This window comes from Balaenoptera physalus (genome assembly GCF_965194825.1).
Source record: "Balaenoptera physalus genome assembly, chromosome: 14".
Taxonomy (NCBI): Eukaryota; Metazoa; Chordata; class Mammalia; order Artiodactyla; family Balaenopteridae; genus Balaenoptera; species Balaenoptera physalus.
In genome coordinates this window covers 58,079,533-58,085,532 of record NC_138893.1, presented here as the reverse complement: position 1 = coordinate 58,085,532, position 6,000 = coordinate 58,079,533, and the positions used below count along the sequence as shown (strand labels likewise).

The 6,000-nt window shown below is 44.9% G+C and overlaps 1 long non-coding RNA gene across 1 annotated transcript; it reads right to left on the bottom strand.

Moving 5' to 3' along the window:
- Positions 1-287: 287 nt before the first annotated feature.
- LOC309642432 lies at positions 288-2,493 on the bottom strand. Its single transcript, XR_014253196.1, has 2 exons — positions 2,429-2,493; positions 288-896 (listed from the first exon to the last, which is right to left on the bottom strand). It is a non-coding gene; the product is annotated as an uncharacterized lncRNA (long non-coding RNA).
- Positions 2,494-6,000: the final 3,507 nt, after the last annotated feature.

Sequence of the window (6,000 nt, the reverse complement as noted above, 5' to 3'; positions counted from 1 at the left end):
TCATTGATTTTGGTATTTGATATCATTAAATATCAAATATCATGATTCTGTCATTTGCTGTGCTGTCTTTATGATCTATTTTAATGAACATAAGGTGATTCATAAGCTTTCATCAGCTAATCTATAATCATTGTCCGTTTAGTATAATTTTCTTGTACAGTTCTAAATCCTTCTAATATGAATTCTCCAATCACATGGCTATTTGGTACTAGACCTCCAAAGTTGGAGATGAACTGCTGGATTAACAGCAAAGTTATGAGGAAATCAGCAATGTTTCACTTAACAGATTATTGGTTTATTTTTGATTTATTTATTTATTTATTTATGGCTGTGTTGGGTCTTCGTTTCTATGCGAGGGCTTTCTCCAGTTGCGGCAAGTGGGGGCCACTCTTCATCGCAGTACGCGGACCTCTCATTATCGCGGCCTCTCTTGTTGGCGGAGCACAGGCTCCAGACGCGCAGGCTCGGTAATTGTGGCTCACGGGCCTAGTTGCTCTGCGGCATGTGGGATCTTCCCAGACCAGGGCTCGAACCCGTGTCCTGTGCATTGGCAGGCGGATTCTCAACCACTGCGCCACCAGGGAAGCCCTATTGGTTTATTTTTGATAAGTGTCTCTATCAGTTACAATAGGCTAGGTTTTGCTGCGGTAACGAAACTCTGACATATTAATGGCTTAAACAAACAAAGATCTATTTCTTGTTCACACCACCTTGGCCGTAGGTTGACAGAGGCATACGACTCATAGCAGCCCCAGGACCCTGGTGAACAGAGGCTCCATCTCAGCCTGGACTTCTACGAAGACTGCACCACAGAGAAGGGAATAAGGAGAGTCATACACTGATTTTAAACGCTTCCATTCACATTTATTTGGCCAAAATACGGTACACGGCCATGCCTATGAAAAGAAATGGAGAAGTAAAAGCTCACCATGGGCCTGGAAAGAGAACCAGAATATGTGCAACTAGGCTTAACAACTAACGCAATGTGTGGGATTACATTGTTATACTGTGTGCTTTTTTTCTTTCAGGTTTATTGAGAGATAACTGACATACAGCACTGTGTAAGTTTAAGGTGTGCAGCATCGTGATTTGACTTACATACATCATGAAATGATTATCACAATAAGTTTAGTGAACATCCATCATCTCATATAGACACAAAATAAAAGAAGAAAAAAAAATTTTTCCTTTTGATGAGAACTCTTTGGATTTACTCTTAACTTTAAAAAAAAAAATCTTATACAATTTTTAAAGGTTACTTTCCACTTAACAATTATTACAAAATGTAGGCTGTATTCCCCACATTCTACAATACATCCTTGAGTCTATCTTTCACCCAGGAGCTTGTACCTCCCACTCCCCTACCCCTATATTGCCCCTCCCCACTGGCAACCACTAGTTTGTTCTCTGTATCTTATACTGTATGCTTGTAATACAGCTAGCTGTTCTGCTGGTAAAGTTGCTTTTCATTTGTATGATGGAATTAAGTCAATAATTCACAGGGTTCCCCAGGTACACTGGCACCTGAGTTTATTTAAAAGCTGCTGGCCTAACCCATGGTGGGAATTTCAGTTAGATGGGAAGCTATTGGGGGTTGACTGGGGCCCACATGTGTCACATCCCACAGGCAACCTTGCCCACCAAACCTCAGTCCTCTTTACAGAGCCTGGTGTGAGTGGAATATTGTAAATCTGGCCTCTAGTTTGGGTTTTGGTGGGGATGGAACTGGGGAAATGGAGCAAAATGAATGGGCCACTCTGAGGGAAAAGAATCCAGCCTAGTGCTTGGGTTCTGTTTGACCTACAGCACCCTAGGTACCCCGACAGCTGGGGGAGGTGAATACCGCAATGTAATGTCATGAACAGTTTCTAAGGCTCAAAAAGCCACACTCCTTTTCTGTGCTGTCAAATGAGGTGGTTGGAAAACAACATTTTTTAGTATAAAACCCTTTCCAGAAATGTCATAGTCAGAATCCCAATGTATAAAATAGATACAAATTGGCGCTAAAGAAGGGGTGAAGGACCAGCCCCACATCCCCTTAGACCTATCAGCAAAAGGCAGTCCCTGAACCAACTTCATGTAGAACTTTTAGCGCTCCAGGGAACATGACATTAAAATGCCATGATTATGTAGCCTCTAAGATCCTTTCCTGTGACTCTGTTGTTCTAGCTTTGATGCCAGCACTTCCTGGTTGGAATCTAAAGAAACATCCAGCATTCACAGCCACCTTCCCTGGGCCCTCACTCCTCAAGCCCCAAACGGCCCTCCCCGGCCCACTCCCCAGGCCTTGACAACCGTTATTATTGCAGCCCCAAAGCTCTGTGCCCAGAACTGCCAACAACGCTGACATCTTCTGCCTCTGTTAGGGAGAGGGCAAGCCGTGCCCGTGATTGAGAAATCTCACAAGCCCAAGCCCTCTGTTTCTTACCCGGGCTCCATTTCCTCTTCTCTCCTCATCAAGTGTGGCTTTTTCATCATCCCAGTGCCACAAGGGTTGGCAAATTGCAGAGGAAGGAGGCTGTCATGCCACCAAGAACCCCTTGGTAGTTCTCCAGGTCATTAACAGGACTCCCAGAGACACTGGGAACGCCTTTGGAATGTTAAACAAAAAGGCTTTTGTTCTGGCTGCCTCGATGCACAAAGAAGGGCTGGCCTTGCCGTGAGTGGGTGGGTGTGTCTGAACATCCCTTGGCCACCACAGCCCCAGGCCTTCCCTTGACCTGCTGGTTGGTCACCTGTCAGGGTGTTTCTGGTGGACAAAGGACAAGACTCATTTTAAGACTCTTATAACAACTAGAACACCCTTTCCAGTCATCAGTCTGTGAAATGTTGTACTATTTGCCAATAAGCCCTGTTTTTATCTAGGTCATTTGCTTTGTCTTGAGCTGAGCCATTCTCTAGCTGCTTGACCCTCAAAGAGTGGTCTGGATCCATAAGCATCGCCTGGGAACTTGCTAGAAATTCAGAATCTCAGGCCCTACTCCAGACCAACTGGATCAGAACTCTCATTTTAACAAGATCCCCAGGTCACTAGTCTAGTCTAGGAAACTCTACAAGTGTGAGCAACTTGGTCAATGGTGACATCCCAGCTGTCTCGGAGAGGCACCCCGTGTGTCACAGAGACCACTGGTCCGGGAGTCCGGAGACCTGGCTTCCAGGTCTGCCTTGGCCACTGCCTCACTGAGTGGCCTTGGCCAAGTCACTTATCCCCTCTGGGATTTTGGATGAACTGGGCTCCTGACTCCAAGTGCCTGCTCTGAGGACAGAAAACAGAAAGGCGAGCTCTCTCCTGGATGCCGATAACAAGGTGTTATTGCCAAACACTTAACAGATCATCGTCCCCAAGATCTAATGGCTACGAAAAAGAGGAGCTTCATGGGCTTCCCTGGTGGCACAGCGGTTGAGAATCTGCCTGCCAATGCAGGGGACACGGGTTCGAGCCCTGGTCTGGGGAGATCCCACATGCCGCAGAGCAACTAGGCCCGTGAGCCACAACTACTGAGTCTGAGCGTCTGGAGCCTGTGCTCCACAACAAGAGAGGCCGCGACAGTGAGAGGCCCGCGCACCGCGATGAAGAGTGGCCCCTGCTTGCCGCAACTAGAGAAAGCCCCCGCACAGAAACGAAGACCCAACACAGCCAAAAATAAATCTAAATAAATAAAAATTAAAAAAAAATAAGTGGCTACTTGTTACGGGCAGCTAAGAAAGGGCTGAAATCAAGAGGTTGCACTGCAGATCAAGAAAGCATCCTTTAAAAAAAAAAAAAAAAGAGGAGCTTCAGAGGGCTATCACTGTCTTTTTGTTTTATTAACTGTCCCTCAGCATTTCATTGTTTTATTCCATGCAGTGTCTCTCTATGGCAACTCACTTCATTCAGTTAACTTGGGGGGATGGGGGGGGAGGAGGGGTCCTTTTTGTAACCTCTTTGCACTTGAGTTCTCCCAGCTTCCAAAATAGGAATAATCATAACTGCCCTGCCTATCCTATAGGACTGCAGTGAGGATCTGCTGAGAAAGCACCTTGAAAAGTATGACGGGCTAACACACAATGCAAGTGGAAAGCCTTTCTGGGAAGGCCTTTTGTAATGTGAATTTTTTAAAACCTTTAAAATATGGACACCCCTCCCAGCACATCATCTGCTAGGCATTGACCCTCGGGAGAAAACGCTATTAATCACGCTATTAATGCTATTAATAGCATTGTGAGTAATAGTGAAAAATTGTACATAACCCAGATGCCCAGTGACAGGGAACTAGTTAAACTAGTATGTGGTGGTACGCCCAAAACAGAATTCCGTGAGCCATTGAAAACAATGCTGAAGACAAGTACTGAAAGATGTGGAAAGCTGTTGGTGATTTCGCACTGATGAATGAAAATATACTGAAGACTATAGTATGGAGTATGATGACATTTCATTTTAAAAATAAAGTATGTAAATGCATAGGAAAATAACTGAAAGCACACACGTTGTCTGTGAACGCTGGTGCACTCTGATTGTGGGTGGGTTTACGTTCCTCATTTTGTTTATCTGTATTTTCCATAGTGAAGGTACATTACAAAAGGAAAAAGTGTTTCTTTAGAAAGAAAGGCAGAGCATTCCTTACAAATTAGCTTCTAATTTGTACTCATCAGTGGAGAAAGCCCCCTGCGGCTGGGGGAGAGGGACCCAAAGGACGGGGTTCCATGTTGGCCACATTGCTGTCCTCACACCCACCAGGTGAGCAGACTTTGACACCCCAAAGCACCTGCAGCGGGTTGAGGAGAGCTACCTCTTGCATTCAGGGACTCAGAGGGGAGGGGGAACTAGGAAGGAAATCAGAAATTCTTCCTGGAGGACACAAACGGAAACTCGCAGCCCTGCCAAAAGAAGGGCAGCAGAGGTAGATGGTGTGCCTCCTGCAGGGCCAGCAATCCAAAGCTCCACTCTAGAGCCAGGCCAGGGGAGTCCGGGCAGCGTCTGTCCTGTCTCCTTCAGCTGGAAGCAGGGGGCCAATTCACTTGCCAGGTGATTTGTTTTCAAGAGGAAAGAGGACTTTGATTCTACGATTCTTCCCTTTGAGTTCATTGAAAGTAGGTTTGTCTTTCTCATTTAAAATCACTCCGTCAGGTAGTGAGGTGGATGGACGTAGAGTCTGTCATACAGAGTGAAGTAAGTCAGAAAGAGAAAAATGAATACTGTACGCTAACACATATATATGGAATCTAAAAAAAAAATGGTTCTGAAGAACCTGGGGGCAGGACAGGAATAAAGACGTAGAGAATGGACTTGAGGACACAGGGAGCAAGAAGGGTAAGCTGGGACGAAGTGAGAGAGTGGCATGGACTTATATATACTACCAACTGTAAAATAGATAGCTAGTGGGAAGCAGCCATTGTGACCACCTAGAGGGGTGGGATAAGGAGGGTGGGAGGGAGACGCAAGAGGGAAGAGATATGGGGATATATGTATATGTGTAGCTGATTCACTTTGTTATAAAGCAGAAACTAACACACCATTGTAAATCAATTATACTCCAATAAAGATGTTAAAAATTAAAAAAAAAAAAAAATCACTCCTTCTGGAACAGAAGAGAACTAACAGTGATGGGAGCCCACTTTGTCTTGTCCGTTATAAATAATAGTGGTGGCAGTGATAGTAGCGGCAGTGGTTCTGGCAGCAGTAAGAGCAATAATTTGTGCCAGGTATTTTGCATGTATGATTTTATTTAAATCTTCATAACAAGCCTGTGAGGTTGGTAGTATTATTGGGTTGGCCAAAAATTTCGTTCGGGTTTTTCATAGCATCTTACGGAAAAAACCTGAACAAACTTTTTGGCCAACCCAATACAAAGGAAGAAACCAAGGCTCAGAGCAAATAACTGGCCCAGAGTCACCCAGTGAGTAAGGGCTGGAAGCTGGATTCTAACTAGGTTTGTGAACTCCAGATATCCTTCTTTCTAACATTACACAGTAGAAAAGTAAAGTGTTACCAGTCCCAGTTTTATTTAAGTTGGTTCTAGA